At 37.7% G+C, this 14,165-nt stretch overlaps 17 non-coding genes across 17 annotated transcripts; all 17 read left to right on the top strand.

The window, feature by feature from the left end:
• The first annotated feature begins 721 nt into the window (after nt 1-721).
• TRNAG-UCC (transfer RNA glycine (anticodon UCC)) lies at nt 722-793 on the top strand. The gene has a single exon. It is a non-coding gene; the product is annotated as a tRNA-Gly (tRNA).
• Nucleotides 794-1,221: 428 nt separating this feature from the next.
• Nucleotides 1,222-1,293, top strand: TRNAG-UCC (transfer RNA glycine (anticodon UCC)). Its single transcript has one exon. It is a non-coding gene; the product is annotated as a tRNA-Gly (tRNA).
• A 428-nt stretch (nt 1,294-1,721) lies between these two features.
• TRNAG-UCC (transfer RNA glycine (anticodon UCC)) lies at nt 1,722-1,793 on the top strand. Its single transcript has one exon. It is a non-coding gene; the product is annotated as a tRNA-Gly (tRNA).
• Nucleotides 1,794-2,234: 441 nt separating this feature from the next.
• TRNAG-UCC (transfer RNA glycine (anticodon UCC)) lies at nt 2,235-2,306 on the top strand. Its single transcript has one exon. It is a non-coding gene; the product is annotated as a tRNA-Gly (tRNA).
• Nucleotides 2,307-2,734: 428 nt separating this feature from the next.
• On the top strand, nt 2,735-2,806 carry TRNAG-UCC (transfer RNA glycine (anticodon UCC)). The gene has a single exon. It is a non-coding gene; the product is annotated as a tRNA-Gly (tRNA).
• A 428-nt stretch (nt 2,807-3,234) lies between these two features.
• Nucleotides 3,235-3,306, top strand: TRNAG-UCC (transfer RNA glycine (anticodon UCC)). The gene has a single exon. It is a non-coding gene; the product is annotated as a tRNA-Gly (tRNA).
• Nucleotides 3,307-4,732: 1,426 nt separating this feature from the next.
• Nucleotides 4,733-4,804, top strand: TRNAG-UCC (transfer RNA glycine (anticodon UCC)). Its single transcript has one exon. It is a non-coding gene; the product is annotated as a tRNA-Gly (tRNA).
• A 929-nt stretch (nt 4,805-5,733) lies between these two features.
• TRNAG-UCC (transfer RNA glycine (anticodon UCC)) lies at nt 5,734-5,805 on the top strand. Its single transcript has one exon. It is a non-coding gene; the product is annotated as a tRNA-Gly (tRNA).
• Nucleotides 5,806-6,233: 428 nt separating this feature from the next.
• Nucleotides 6,234-6,305, top strand: TRNAG-UCC (transfer RNA glycine (anticodon UCC)). Its single transcript has one exon. It is a non-coding gene; the product is annotated as a tRNA-Gly (tRNA).
• A 428-nt stretch (nt 6,306-6,733) lies between these two features.
• Nucleotides 6,734-6,805, top strand: TRNAG-UCC (transfer RNA glycine (anticodon UCC)). The gene has a single exon. It is a non-coding gene; the product is annotated as a tRNA-Gly (tRNA).
• Nucleotides 6,806-7,729: 924 nt separating this feature from the next.
• Nucleotides 7,730-7,801, top strand: TRNAG-UCC (transfer RNA glycine (anticodon UCC)). The gene has a single exon. It is a non-coding gene; the product is annotated as a tRNA-Gly (tRNA).
• Nucleotides 7,802-8,229: 428 nt separating this feature from the next.
• On the top strand, nt 8,230-8,301 carry TRNAG-UCC (transfer RNA glycine (anticodon UCC)). Its single transcript has one exon. It is a non-coding gene; the product is annotated as a tRNA-Gly (tRNA).
• Nucleotides 8,302-8,729: 428 nt separating this feature from the next.
• On the top strand, nt 8,730-8,801 carry TRNAG-UCC (transfer RNA glycine (anticodon UCC)). Its single transcript has one exon. It is a non-coding gene; the product is annotated as a tRNA-Gly (tRNA).
• A 1,427-nt stretch (nt 8,802-10,228) lies between these two features.
• Nucleotides 10,229-10,300, top strand: TRNAG-UCC (transfer RNA glycine (anticodon UCC)). The gene has a single exon. It is a non-coding gene; the product is annotated as a tRNA-Gly (tRNA).
• Nucleotides 10,301-11,728: 1,428 nt separating this feature from the next.
• On the top strand, nt 11,729-11,800 carry TRNAG-UCC (transfer RNA glycine (anticodon UCC)). Its single transcript has one exon. It is a non-coding gene; the product is annotated as a tRNA-Gly (tRNA).
• A 929-nt stretch (nt 11,801-12,729) lies between these two features.
• On the top strand, nt 12,730-12,801 carry TRNAE-UUC (transfer RNA glutamic acid (anticodon UUC)). The gene has a single exon. It is a non-coding gene; the product is annotated as a tRNA-Glu (tRNA).
• Nucleotides 12,802-13,229: 428 nt separating this feature from the next.
• On the top strand, nt 13,230-13,301 carry TRNAG-UCC (transfer RNA glycine (anticodon UCC)). The gene has a single exon. It is a non-coding gene; the product is annotated as a tRNA-Gly (tRNA).
• Nucleotides 13,302-14,165: the final 864 nt, after the last annotated feature.

Here is a 14,165-nt window from a genome sequence, read left to right as displayed (position 1 = left end):
CTTTTCTTTTCTCAGTTTTGATACCACTGTATATCAGTTCAATGGTGCATAAAAACCTTAAGTATGGATGAGCCTAAATCTTGAATTGTGAATGTCATGCAATTTGCCAATTTTGTTTGAATATCTACCACCAATGGTGCTACAGCGCAGGCTATAAATATCTTTCAAACAGTTGTTGTGATTTCCATATTGGCCACTATATGCATCGAAAAAGCGCTCAAGCATTGGTGGTATAGTGGTGAGCATAGCTGCCTACCAAGCAATTGACTCGGGTTCGATTCCCGGACAATGCATCCTTTTCCTTATGTGCTGTTTTCGCACTTATAGTTGTTGCTTAAGATATGCTCAGATGACAAGGTCCATAGAAAATGTTCAAATCTTTGTAGAAATCATGATTCCTTCTTAGCAGATGACTTTTGATTTCACCACTGCATGATTAAAGATTTGTAAACACATTTTACAAAGTTCACTGAGGTGCCATATGCAAGTACATCAAAGGTCTTTTCTTTTCTCAGTTTTGATACCACTGTATATCAGTTCAATGGTGCATAAAAACCTTAAGTATGGATGAGCCTAAATCTTGAATTGTGAATGTCATGCAATTTGCCAATTTTGTTTGAATATCTACCACCAATGGTGCTACAGCGCAGGCTATAAAAATCTTTCAAACAGTTGTTGTGATTTCCATATTGGCCACTATATGCATTTGAAAAGTGCTCAAGCATTGGTGGTATAGTGGTGAGCATAGCTGCCTTCCAAGCAGTTGACCCGGGTTCGATTCCCGGCCAATGCATCCTTTTCCTTATGTGCTGTTTTCGCACTTATAGTTGTTGCTTAAGATATGCTCAGATGACAAGGTCCATAGAAAATGTTAAAATCTTTGTAGAAATCATGATTCCTTCTTAGCAGATGACTTTTGATTCCACCACTGCCTGATTAAAGATTTGTAAATACATTTTACAAAGTTCACTGAGGTGCCATATGCAAGTACATCAAAGGTCTTTTCTTTTCTCAGTTTTGATACCACTGTATATCAGTTCAATGGTGCATAAAAACCTTAAGTATGGATGAGCCTAAATCTTGAATTGGGAATGTCATGCAATTTGCCAATTTTGTTTGAATATCTACCACCAATGGTGCTACAGCGCAGGCTATAAAAATCTTTCAAACAGTTGTTGTGATTTCCATATTGGCCACTATATGCATTTGAAAAGTGCTCAAGCATTGGTGGTATAGTGGTGAGCATAGCTGCCTTCCAAGCAGTTGACCCGGCTTCGATTCCCGGCCAATGCATCCTTTTCCTTATGTGCTGTTTTCGCACTTATAGTTGTTGCTTAAGATATGCTCAGATGACAAGGTCCATAGAAAATGTTAAAATCTTTGTAGAAATCATGATTCCTTCTTAGCAGATGACTTTTGATTCCACCACTGCCTGATTAAAGATTTGTAAATACATTTTACAAAGTTCACTGAGGTGCCATATGCAAGTAAATCGAAGGTCTTTTCTTTTCTCAGTTTTGATACCACTGTATATCAGTTCAATGGTGCATAAAAACCTTAAGTATGGATGAGCCTAAATCTTGAATTGTGAATGTCATGCAATTTGCCAATTTTGTTTGAATATCTACCACCAATGGTGCTACAGCGCAGGCTATAAAAATCTTTCAAACAGTTGTTGTGATTTCCATATTGGCCACTATATGCATGTGAAAAGTGCTCAAGCATTGGTGGTATAGTGGTGAGCATAGCTGCCTTCCAAGCAGTTGACCCGGGTTCGATTCCCGGCCAATGCATATGTGCTGTTTTCGCATCCTTTTCCTTATGTGCTGTTTTCGCACTTATAGTTTTTGCTTAAGATATGCTCAGATGACAAGGTCCATAGAAAATGTTAAAATCTTTGTAGAAATCATGATTCCTTCTTAGCAGATGACTTTTGATTCCACCACTGCCTGATTAAAGATTTGTAAATACATTTTACAAAGTTCACTGAGGTGCCATATGCAAGTAAATTGAAGGTCTTTTCTTTTCTCAGTTTTGATACCACTGTATGTAAGTTCATTGGGGCATAAAAACCTTAAGTATGGATGAGCCTAAATCTTGAATTGTGAATGTCATGCAATTTGCCAATTTTGTTTGAATATCTTCCACCAATGGTGCTACTGCGCAGGCTATAAATATCTTTCAAACAGTTGTTGTGATTTCCATATTGGCCACTATATGCATTCAGAGCTCAAGCATTGGTGGTATAGTGGTGAGCATATCTGCCTTCCAAGCAGTTGACCCGGGTTCGATTCCCGGCCAATGCATCCTTTTCCTTATGTGCTGTTTTCGCACTTATAGTTGTTGCTTAAGATATGCTCAGATGACAAGGTCCATAGAAAATGTTAAAATATTTGTAGAAATCATGATTCCTTCTTAGCAGATGAGTTTTGATTCCACCACTGCATGATTAAAGATTTGTAAACACATTTTACAAAGTTCACTGAGGTGCCATATGCAAGTACATCAAAGGTCTTTTCTTTTCTCAGTTTTGATACCACTGTATATCAGTTCAATGGTGCATAAAAACCTTAAGTATGGATGAGCCTAAATCTTGAATTGTGAATGTCATGCAATTTGCCAATTTTGTTTGAATATCTACCACCAATGGTGCTACAGCGCAGGCTATAAAAATCTTTCAAACAGTTGTTGTGATTTCCATATTGGCCACTATATGCATTTGAAAAGTGCTCAAGCATTGGTGGTATAGTGGTGAGCATAGCTGCCTTCCAAGCAGTTGACCCGGGTTCGATTCCCGGCCATTGCATCCTTTTCCTTATGTGCTGTTTTCGCACTTATAGTTGTTGCTTAAGATATGCTCAGATGACAAGGTCCATAGAAAATGTTAAAATCTTTGTAGAAATCATGATTCATTCTTAGCAGATGACTTTTGATTCCACCACTGCCTGATTAAAGATTTGTAAACACATTTTACAAAGTTCACTGAGGTGCCATATGCAAGTAAATCGAAGGTCTTTTCTTTTCTCAGTTTTGATACCACTGTATGTCAGTTCAATGGTGCATAAAAACCTTAAGTATGGATGAGCCTAAATCTTGAATTGTGAATGTCATGCAATTTGCCAATTTTGTTTGAATATCTTCCACCAATGGTGCTACAGCGCAGGCTATAAATATCTTTCAAACAGTTGTTGTGATTTCCATATTGGCCACTATATGCATTCAAAAAGAGCTCAAGCATTGGTGGTATAGTGGTGAGCATAGCTACCTTCCAAGCTGTTGACCCGGGTTCGATTCCCGGCCAATGCATCCTTTTCCTTATGTGCTTTTTTCGCACTTATAGTTGTTGCTTAAGATATGCTCAGATGACAAGGTCCATAGAAAATGTTAAAATCTTTGTAGAAATCATGATTCATTCTTAGCAGATGACTTTTGATTCCACCACTGCCTGATTAAAGATTTGTAAATACATTTTACACAGTTCACTGAGGTGCCATATGCAAGTAAATCGAAGGTCTTTTCTTTTCTCAGTTTTGATACCACTGTATGTCAGTTCAATGGTGCATAAAAACCTTAAGTATGGATGAGCCTAAATCTTGAATTGTGAATGTCATGCAATTTGCCAATTTTGTTTGAATATCTTCCACCAATGGTGCTACAGCGCAGGCTATAAATATCTTTCAAACAGTTGTTGTGATTTCCATATTGGCCACTATATGCATTGAAAAAGCGCTCAAGCATTGGTGGTATAGTGGTGAGCATAGCTTCCTTCCAAGCAATTGACTCGGGTTCGATTCCCAGCCAATGCATCCTTTTCCTTATGTGCTGTTTTCGCACTTATAGTTGTTGCTTAAGATATGCTCAGATGACAAGGTCCATAGAAAATGTTAAAATCTTTGTAGAAATCATGATTCCTTCTTAGCAGATGACTTTTGATTCCACCACTGCATGATTAAAGATTTGTAAACACATTTTACAAAGTTCACTGAGGTGCCATATGCAAGTACATCAAAGGTCTTTCTTTTCTCAGTTTTGATACCACTGTATATCAGTTCAATGGTGCATAAAAACCTTAAGTATCGGTGAGCCTAAATCTTGAATTGTGAATGTCATGCAATTTGCCAATTTTGTTTGAATATCTACCACCAATGGTGCTACAGCGCAGGCTATAAATATCTTTCAAACAGTTGTTGTGATTTCCATATTGGCCACTATATGCATCGAAAAAGCACTCAAGCATTGGTGGTATAGTGGTGAGCATAGCTGCCTTCCAAGCAATTGACTCGGGTTCGATTCCCGGCCAATGCATCCCTTTCCTTATGTGCTGTTTTCGCACTTATAGTTGTTGCTTAAGATATGCTCAGATGACAAGGTCCATAGAAAATGTTAAAATCTTTGTAGAAATCATGATTCCTTCTTAGCAGATGACTTTTGATTCCACCACTGCATGATTAAAGATTTGTAAACACATTTTACAAAGTTCACTGAGGTGCCATATGCAAGTACATCAAAGGTCTTTCTTTTCTCAGTTTTGATACCACTGTATATCAGTTCAATGGTGCATAAAAACCTTAAGTATGGATGAGCCTAAATCTTGAATTGTGAATGTCATGCAATTTGCCAATTTTGTTTGAATATCTTCCACCAATGGTGCTACAGCGCAGGCTATAAAAATCTTTCAAACAGTTGTTGTGATTTCCATATTGGCCACTATATGTAATCAAAAAGAGTTCAAGCATTGGTGGTATAGTGGTGAGCATAGCTGCCTTCCAAGCAGTTGACCCGGGTTCGATTCCCGGCCAATGCATCCTTTTTCCTTATGTGCTGTTTTCGCTCTTATAGTTGTTGCTTAAGATATGCTCAGATGACAAGGTCCATAGAAAATGTTCAAATCTTTGTAGAAATCATGATTCCTTCTTAGCAGATGACTTTTGATTCCACCACTGCATGATTAAAGATTTGTAAACACATTTTACAAAGTTCACAGAGGTGCCATATGCAAGTACATCAAAGGTCTTTTCTTTTCTCAGTTTTGATACCACTGTATATCAGTTCAATGGTGCATAAAAACCTTAAGTATGGATGAGCCTAAATCTTGAATTGTGAATGTCATGCAATTTGCCAATTTTGTTTGAATATCTACCACCATTGGTGCTACAGCGCAGGCTATAAATATCTTTCAAACAGTTGTTGTGATTTCCATATTGGCCACTATATGCATTTGAAAAGTGCTCAAGCATTGGTGGTATAGTGGTGAGCATAGCTGCCTTCCAAGCAGTTGACCCGGGGTCGATTCCCAGCCAATGCATCCTTTTCCTTATGTGCTGTTTTCGCACTTATAGTTGTTGCTTAAGATATGCTCAGATGACAAGGTCCATAGAAAATGTTAAAATCTTTGTAGAAATCATGATTCCTTCTTAGCAGATGACTTTTGATTCCACCACTGCCTGATTAAAGATTTGTAAATACATTTTACAAAGTTCACTGAGGTGCCATATGCAAGTAAATCGAAGGTCTTTTCTTTTCTCAGTTTTGATACCACTGTATGTAAGTTCATTGGTGCATAAAAACCTTAAGTATGGATGAGCCTAAATCTTGAATTGTGAATGTCATGCAATTTGCCAATTTTGTTTGAATATCTTCCACCAATGGTGCTACAGCGCAGGCTATAAATATCTTTCAAACAGTTGTTGTGATTTCCATATTGGCCACTATATGCATTCAAAAAGAACTCAAGCATTGGTGGTATAGTGGTGAGCATAGCTTCCTTCCAAGCAGTTGACCCGGGTTCGATTCCCGGCCAATGCATCCTTTTCCTTATGTGCTGTTTTCGCACTTATAGTTGTTGCTTAAGATATGCTCAGATGACAAGGTCCATAGAAAATGTTAAAATCTTTGTAGAAATCATGATTTCTTCTTAGCAGATGACTTTTGATTCCACCACTGCCTGATTAAAGATTTGTAAATACATTTTACAAAGTTCACTGAGGTGCCATATGCAAGTACATCAAAGGTCTTTTCTTTTCTCAGTTTTGATACCACTGTATATCAGTTCAATGGTGCATAAAAACCTTAAGTATGGATGAGCCTAAATCTTGAATTGGGAATGTCATGCAATTTGCCAATTTTGTTTGAATATCTACCACCAATGGTGCTACAGCGCAGGCTATAAAAATCTTTCAAACAGTTGTTGTGATTTCCATATTGGCCACTATATGCATTTGAAAAGTGCTCAAGCATTGGTGGTATAGTGGTGAGCATAGCTGCCTTCCAAGCAGTTGACCCGGCTTCGATTCCCGGCCAATGCATCCTTTTCCTTATGTGCTGTTTTCGCACTTATAGTTGTTGCTTAAGATATGCTCAGATGACAAGGTCCATAGAAAATGTTAAAATCTTTGTAGAAATCATGATTCCTTCTTAGCAGATGACTTTTGATTCCACCACTGCCTGATTAAAGATTTGTAAATACATTTTACAAAGTTCACTGAGGTGCCATATGCAAGTAAATCGAAGGTCTTTTCTTTTCTCAGTTTTGATACCACTGTATATCAGTTCAATGGTGCATAAAAACCTTAAGTATGGATGAGCCTAAATCTTGAATTGTGAATGTCATGCAATTTGCCAATTTTGTTTGAATATCTACCACCAATGGTGCTACAGCGCAGGCTATAAAAATCTTTCAAACAGTTGTTGTGATTTCCATATTGGCCACTATATGCATTTGAAAAGTGCTCAAGCATTGGTGGTATAGTGGTGAGCATAGCTGCTTTCCAAGCAGTTGACCCGGGTTCGATTCCCGGCCAATGCATCCTTTTCCTTATGTGCTGTTTTCGCACTTATAGTTTTTGCTTAAGATATGCTCAGATGACAAGGTCCATAGAAAATGTTAAAATCTTTGTAGAAATCATGATTCCTTCTTAGCAGATGACTTTTGATTCCACCACTGCCTGATTAAAGATTTGTAAATACATTTTACAAAGTTCACTGAGGTGCCATATGCAAGTAAATCGAAGGTCTTTTCTTTTCTCAGTTTTGATACCACTGTATATCAGTTCAATGGTGCATAAAAACCTTAAGTATGGATGAGCCTAAATCTTGAATTGTGAATGTCATGCAATTTGCCAATTTTGTTTGAATATCTACCACCAATGGTGCTACAGCGCAGGCTATAAAAATCTTTCAAACAGTTGTTGTGATTTCCATATTGGCCACTATATGCATTTGAAAAGTGCTCAAGCATTGGTGGTATAGTGGTGAGCATAGCTGCCTTCCAAGCAGTTGACCCGGGGTCGATTCCCAGCCAATGCATCCTTTTCCTTATGTGCTGTTTTTGCACTTATAGTTGTTGCTTAAGATATGCTCAGATGACAAGGTCCATAGAAAATGTTAAAATCTTTGTAGAAATCATGATTCCTTCTTAGCAGATGACTTTTGATTCCACCACTGCCTGATTAAAGATTTGTAAATACATTTTACAAAGTTCACTGAGGTGCCATATGCAAGTAAATCGAAGGTCTTTTCTTTTCTCAGTTTTGATACCACTGTATGTAAGTTCATTGGGGCATAAAAACCTTAAGTATGGATGAGCCTAAATCTTGAATTGTGAATGTCATGCAATTTGCCAATTTTGTTTGAATATCTTCCACCAATGGTGCTACTGCGCAGGCTATAAATATCTTTCAAACAGTTGTTGTGATTTCCATATTGGCCACTATATGCATTCAGAGCTCAAGCATTGGTGGTATAGTGGTGAGCATATCTGCCTTCCAAGCAGTTGACCCGGGTTCGATTCCCGGCCAATGCATCCTTTTCCTTATGTGCTGTTTTCGCACTTATAGTTGTTGCTTAAGATATGCTCAGATGACAAGGTCCATAGAAAATGTTAAAATATTTGTAGAAATCATGATTCCTTCTTAGCAGATGAGTTTTGATTCCACCACTGCATGATTAAAGATTTGTAAACACATTTTACAAAGTTCACTGAGGTGCCATATGCAAGTACATCAAAGGTCTTTTCTTTTCTCAGTTTTGATACCACTGTATATCAGTTCAATGGTGCATAAAAACCTTAAGTATGGATGAGCCTAAATCTTGAATTGTGAATGTCATGCAATTTGCCAATTTTGTTTGAATATCTACCACCAATGGTGCTACAGCGCAGGCTATAAACATCTTTCAAACAGTTGTTGTGATTTCCATATTGGCCACTATATGCATTTGAAAAGTGCTCAAGCATTGGTGGTATAGTGGTGAGCATAGCTGCCTTCCAAGCAGTTGACCCGGGTTCGATTCCCGGCCATTGCATCCTTTTCCTTATGTGCTGTTTTCGCACTTATAGTTGTTGCTTAAGATATGCTCAGATGACAAGGTCCATAGAAAATGTTAAAATCTTTGTAGAAATCATGATTCATTCTTAGCAGATGACTTTTGATTCCACCACTGCCTGATTAAAGATTTGTAAACACATTTTACAAAGTTCACTGAGGTGCCATATGCAAGTAAATCGAAGGTCTTTTCTTTTCTCAGTTTTGATACCACTGTATGTCAGTTCAATGGTGCATAAAAACCTTAAGTATGGATGAGCCTAAATCTTGAATTGTGAATGTCATGCAATTTGCCAATTTTGTTTGAATATCTTCCACCAATGGTGCTACAGCGCAGGCTATAAATATCTTTCAAACAGTTGTTGTGATTTCCATATTGGCCACTATATGCATTCAAAAAGAGCTCAAGCATTGGTGGTATAGTGGTGAGCATAGCTACCTTCCAAGCTGTTGACCCGGGTTCGATTCCCGGCCAATGCATCCTTTTCCTTATGTGCTTTTTTCGCACTTATAGTTGTTGCTTAAGATATGCTCAGATGACAAGGTCCATAGAAAATGTTAAAATCTTTGTAGAAATCATGATTCATTCTTAGCAGATGACTTTTGATTCCACCACTGCCTGATTAAAGATTTGTAAATACATTTTACACAGTTCACTGAGGTGCCATATGCAAGTAAATCGAAGGTCTTTTCTTTTCTCAGTTTTGATACCACTGTATGTCAGTTCAATGGTGCATAAAAACCTTAAGTATGGATGAGCCTAAATCTTGAATTGTGAATGTCATGCAATTTGCCAATTTTGTTTGAATATCTTCCACCAATGGTGCTACAGCGCAGGCTATAAATATCTTTCAAACAGTTGTTGTGATTTCCATATTGGCCACTATATGCATTCAAAAAGAACTCAAGCATTGGTGGTATAGTGGTGAGCATAGCTTCCTTCCAAGCAATTGACTCGGGTTCGATTCCCGGCCAATGCATCCTTTTCCTTATGTGCTGTTTTCGCACTTATAGTTGTTGCTTAAGATATGCTCAGATGACAAGGTCCATAGAAAATGTTAAAATCTTTGTAGAAATCATGATTCCTTCTTAGCAGATAACTTTTGATTCCACCACTGCCTGATTAAAGATTTGTAAATACATTTTACAAAGTTCACTGAGGTGCCATATGCAAGTAAATCGAAGGTCTTTTCTTTTCTCAGTTTTGATACCACTGTATATCAGTTCAATGGTGCATAAAAACCTTAAGTATGGATGAGCCTAAATCTTGAATTGGGAATGTCATGCAATTTGCCAATTTTGTTTGAATATCTTCCACCAATGGTGCTACAGCGCAGGCTATAAAAATCTTTCAAACAGTTGTTGTGATTTCCATATTGGCCACTATATGCATTTGAAAATGCTCAAGCATTGGTGGTATAGTGGTGAGCATAGTTGCCTTCCAAGCAGTTGACCCGGGGTCGATTCCCAGCCAATGCATCCTTTTCCTTATGTGCTGTTTTCGCACTTATAGTTGTTGCTTAAGATATGCTCAGATGACAAGGTCCATAGAAAATGTTAAAATATTTGTAGAAATCATGATTCCTTCTTAGCAGATGACTTTTGATTCCACCACTGCCTGATTAAAGATTTGTAAATACATTTTACAAAGTTCACTGAGGTGCCATATGCAAGTAAATCGAAGGTCTTTTCTTTTCTCAGTTTTGATACCACTGTATGTAAGTTCATTGGTGCATAAAAACCTTAAGTATGGATGAGCCTAAATCTTGAATTGTGAATGTCATGCAATTTGCCAATTTTGTTTGAATATCTTCCACCAATGGTGCTACAGCGCAGGCTATAAATATCTTTCAAACAGTTGTTGTGATTTCCATATTGGCCACTATATGCATTCGAAAAGAGCTCAAGCATTGGTGGTATAGTGGTGAGCATAGCTGCCTTCCAAGCAGTTGACCCGGGTTCGATTCCCGGCCAATGCATCCTTTTCCTTATGTGCTGTTTTCGCACTTATAGTTGTTGCTTAAGATATGCTCAGATGACAAGGTCCATAGAAAATGTTAAAATCTTTGTAGAAATCATGATTCCTTCTTAGCAGATGAGTTTTGATTCCACCACTGCATGATTAAAGATTTGTAAACACATTTTACAAAGTTCACTGAGGTGCCATATGCAAGTACATCAAAGGTCTTTTCTTTTCTCAGTTTTGATACCACTGTATATCAGTTCAATGGTGCATAAAAACCTTAAGTATGGATGAGCCTAAATCTTGAATTGTGAATGTCATGCAATTTGCCAATTTTGTTTGAATATCTTCCACCAATGGTGCTACAGCGCAGGCTATAAATATCTTTCAAACAGTTGTTGTGATTTCCATATTGGCCACTATATGCATTGAAAAAGCGCTCAAGCATTGGTGGTATAGTGGTGAGCATAGCTTCCTTCCAAGCAATTGACTCGGGTTCGATTCCCGGCCAATGCATCCTTTTCCTTATGTGCTGTTTTCGCACTTATAGTTGTTGCTTAAGATATGCTCAGATGACAAGGTCCATAGAAAATGTTCAAATCTTTGTAGAAATCATGATTCATTCTTAGCAGATGACTTTTGATTCCACCACTGCCTGATTAAAGATTTGTAAATACATTTTACACAGTTCACTGAGGTGCCATATGCAAGTAAATCGAAGGTCTTTTCTTTTCTCAGTTTTGATACCACTGTATGTCAGTTCAATGGCGCATAAAAACCTTAAGTATGGATGAGCCTAAATCTTGAATTGTGAATGTCATGCAATTTGCCAATTTTGTTTGAATATCTTCCACCAATGGTGCTACAGCGCAGGCTATAAATATCTATCAAACAGTTGTTGTGATTTCCATATTGGCCACTATATGCATCGAAAAAGTGCTCAAGCATTGGTGGTATAGTGGTGAGCATAGCTGCCTTCCAAGCAATTGACTCGGGTTCGATTCCCGGCCAATGCATCCTTTTCCTTATGTGCTGTTTTCGCACTTATAGTTGTTGCTTAAGATATGCTCAGATGACAAGGTCCATAGAAAATGTTCAAATCTTTGTAGAAATCATGATTCCTTCTTAGCAGATGACTTTTGATTCCACCACTGCATGATTAAAGATTTGTAAACACATTTTACAAAGTTCACTGAGGTGCCATATGCAAGTACATCAAAGGTCTTTTCTTTTCTCAGTTTTGATACCACTGTATATCAGTTCAATGGTGCATAAAAACCTTAAGTATGGATGAGCCTAAATCTTGAATTGGGAATGTCATGCAATTTGCCAATTTTGTTTGAATATCTACCACCAATGGTGCTACAGCGCAGGCTATAAAAATCTTTCAAACAGTTGTTGTGATTTCCATATTGGCCACTATATGCATTTGAAAAGTGCTCAAGCATTGGTGGTATAGTGGTGAGCATAGCTGCCTTCCAAGCAGTTGACCCGGGTTCGATTCCCGGCTAATGCATCCTTTTCCTTATGTGCTGTTTTCGCACTTATAGTTGTTGCTTAAGATATGCTCAGATGACAAGGTCCATAGAAAATGTTAAAATCTTTGTAGAAATCATGATTCCTTCTTAGCAGATGACTTTTGATTCCACCACTGCCTGATTAAAGATTTGTAAATACATTTTACAAAGTTCACTGAGGTGCCATATGCAAGTAAATCGAAGGTCTTTTCTTTTCTCAGTTTTGATACCACTGTATGTAAGTTCATTGGTGCATAAAAACCTTAAGTATGGATGAGCCTAAATCTTGAATTGTGACTGTCATGCAATTTGCCAATTTTGTTTGAATATCTTCCACCAATGGTGCTACAGCGCAGGCTATAAATATCTTTCAAACAGTTGTTGTGATTTCCATATTGGCCACTATATGCATTTGAAAAGAGCTCAAGCATTGGTGGTATAGTGGTGAGCATAGCTGCCTTCCAAGCAGTTTACCCGGCTTCGATTCCCGGCCAATGCATCTTTTTCCTTATGTGCTGTTTTCGCACTTATAGTTGTTGCTTAAGATGTGCTCAGATGACAAGGTCCATAGAAAATGTTAAAATCTTTGTAGAAATCATGATTCCTTCTTAGCAGATGACTTTTTGATTCCACCACTGCCTGATTAAAGATTTGTAAATACATTTTACAAAGTTCACTGAGGTGCCATATGCAAGTAAATCGAAGGTCTTTTCTTTTCTCAGTTTTGATACCACTGTATATCAGTTCAATGGTGCATAAAAACCTTAAGTATGGATGAGCCTAAATCTTGAATTGTGAATGTCATGCAATTTGCCAATTTTGTTTGAATATCTACCACCAATGGTGCTACAGCGCAGGCTATAAAAATCTTTCAAACAGTTGTTGTGATTTCCATATTGGCCACTATATGCATTTGAAAAGTGCTCAAGCATTGGTGGTATAGTGGTGAGCATAGCTGCCTTTCAAGCAGTTGACCCGGGTTCGATTCCTGGCCAATGCATCCTTTTCCTTATGTGCTGTTTTCGCACTTATAGTTGTTGCTTAAGATATGCTCAGATGACAAGGTCCATAGAAAATGTTAAAATCTTTGTAGAAATCATGATTCCTTCTTAGCAGATGACTTTTGATTCCACCACTGCCTGATTAAAGATTTGTAAATACATTTTACAAAGTTCACTGAGGTGCCATATGCAAGTAAATCGAAGGTCTTTTCTTTTCTCAGTTTTGATACCACTGTATATCAGTTCAATGGTGCATAAAAACCTTAAGTATGGATGAGCCTAAATCTTGAATTGTGAATGTCATGCAATTTGCCAATTTTGTTTGAATATCTTCCACCAATGGTGCTACAGCGCAGGCTATAAATATCTTTCAAACAGTTGTTGTGATTTCCATATTGGCCACTATATGCATTCAAAAAGAGCTCAAGCATTGGTGGTATAGTGGTGAGCATAGCTGCCTTCCAAGCAGTTGACACGGGTTCGATTCCCGGCCAATGCATCCTTTTCCTTATGTGCTGTTTTCGCACTTATAGTTGTTGCTTAAGATATGCTCAGATGACAAGGTCCATAGAAAATGTTAAAATCTTTGTAGAAATCATGATTCGTTCTTAGCAGATGAGTTTTGATTCCACCACTGCATGATTAAAGATTTGTAAACACATTTTACAAAGTTCACTGAGGTGCCATATGCAAGTACATCAAAGGTCTTTTCTTTTCTCAGTTTTGATACCACTGTATATCAGTTCAATGGTGCATAAAAACCTTAAGTATGGATGAGCCTAAATCTTGAATTGTGAATGTCATGCAATTTGCCAATTTTGTTTGAATATCTTCCACCAATGGTGCTACAGCGCAGGCTATAAATATCTTTCAAACAGTTGTTGTGATTTCCATATTGGCCACTATATGCATTAAAAAAGCGCTCAAGCATTGGTGGTATAGTGGTGAGCATAGCTTCCTTCCAAGCAATTGACTCGGGTTCGATTCCCGGCCAATGCATCCTTTTCCTTATGTGCTGTTTTCGCACTTATAGTTGTTGCTTAAGATATGCTCAGATGACAAGGTCCATAGAAAATGTTCAAATCTTTGTAGAAATCATGATTTATTCTTAGCAGATGACTTTTGATTCCACCACTGCCTGATTAAAGATTTGTAAATACATTTTACACAGTTCACTGAGGTGCCATATGCAAGTAAATCGAAGGTCTTTTCTTTTCTCAGTTTTGATACCACTGTATGTCAGTTCAATGGTGCATAAAAACCTTAAGTATGGATGAGCCTAAATCTTGAATTGTGAATGTCATGCAATTTGCCAATTTTGTTTGAATATCTTCCACCAATGGTGCTACAGCGCAGGCTATAA

This window comes from Pseudophryne corroboree, chromosome 4 (genome assembly GCF_028390025.1).
Source record: "Pseudophryne corroboree isolate aPseCor3 chromosome 4, aPseCor3.hap2, whole genome shotgun sequence".
NCBI lineage: Eukaryota > Metazoa > Chordata > Amphibia > Anura > Myobatrachidae > Pseudophryne > Pseudophryne corroboree.
This window is presented reverse-complemented; position numbering and strand designations above follow the sequence as displayed.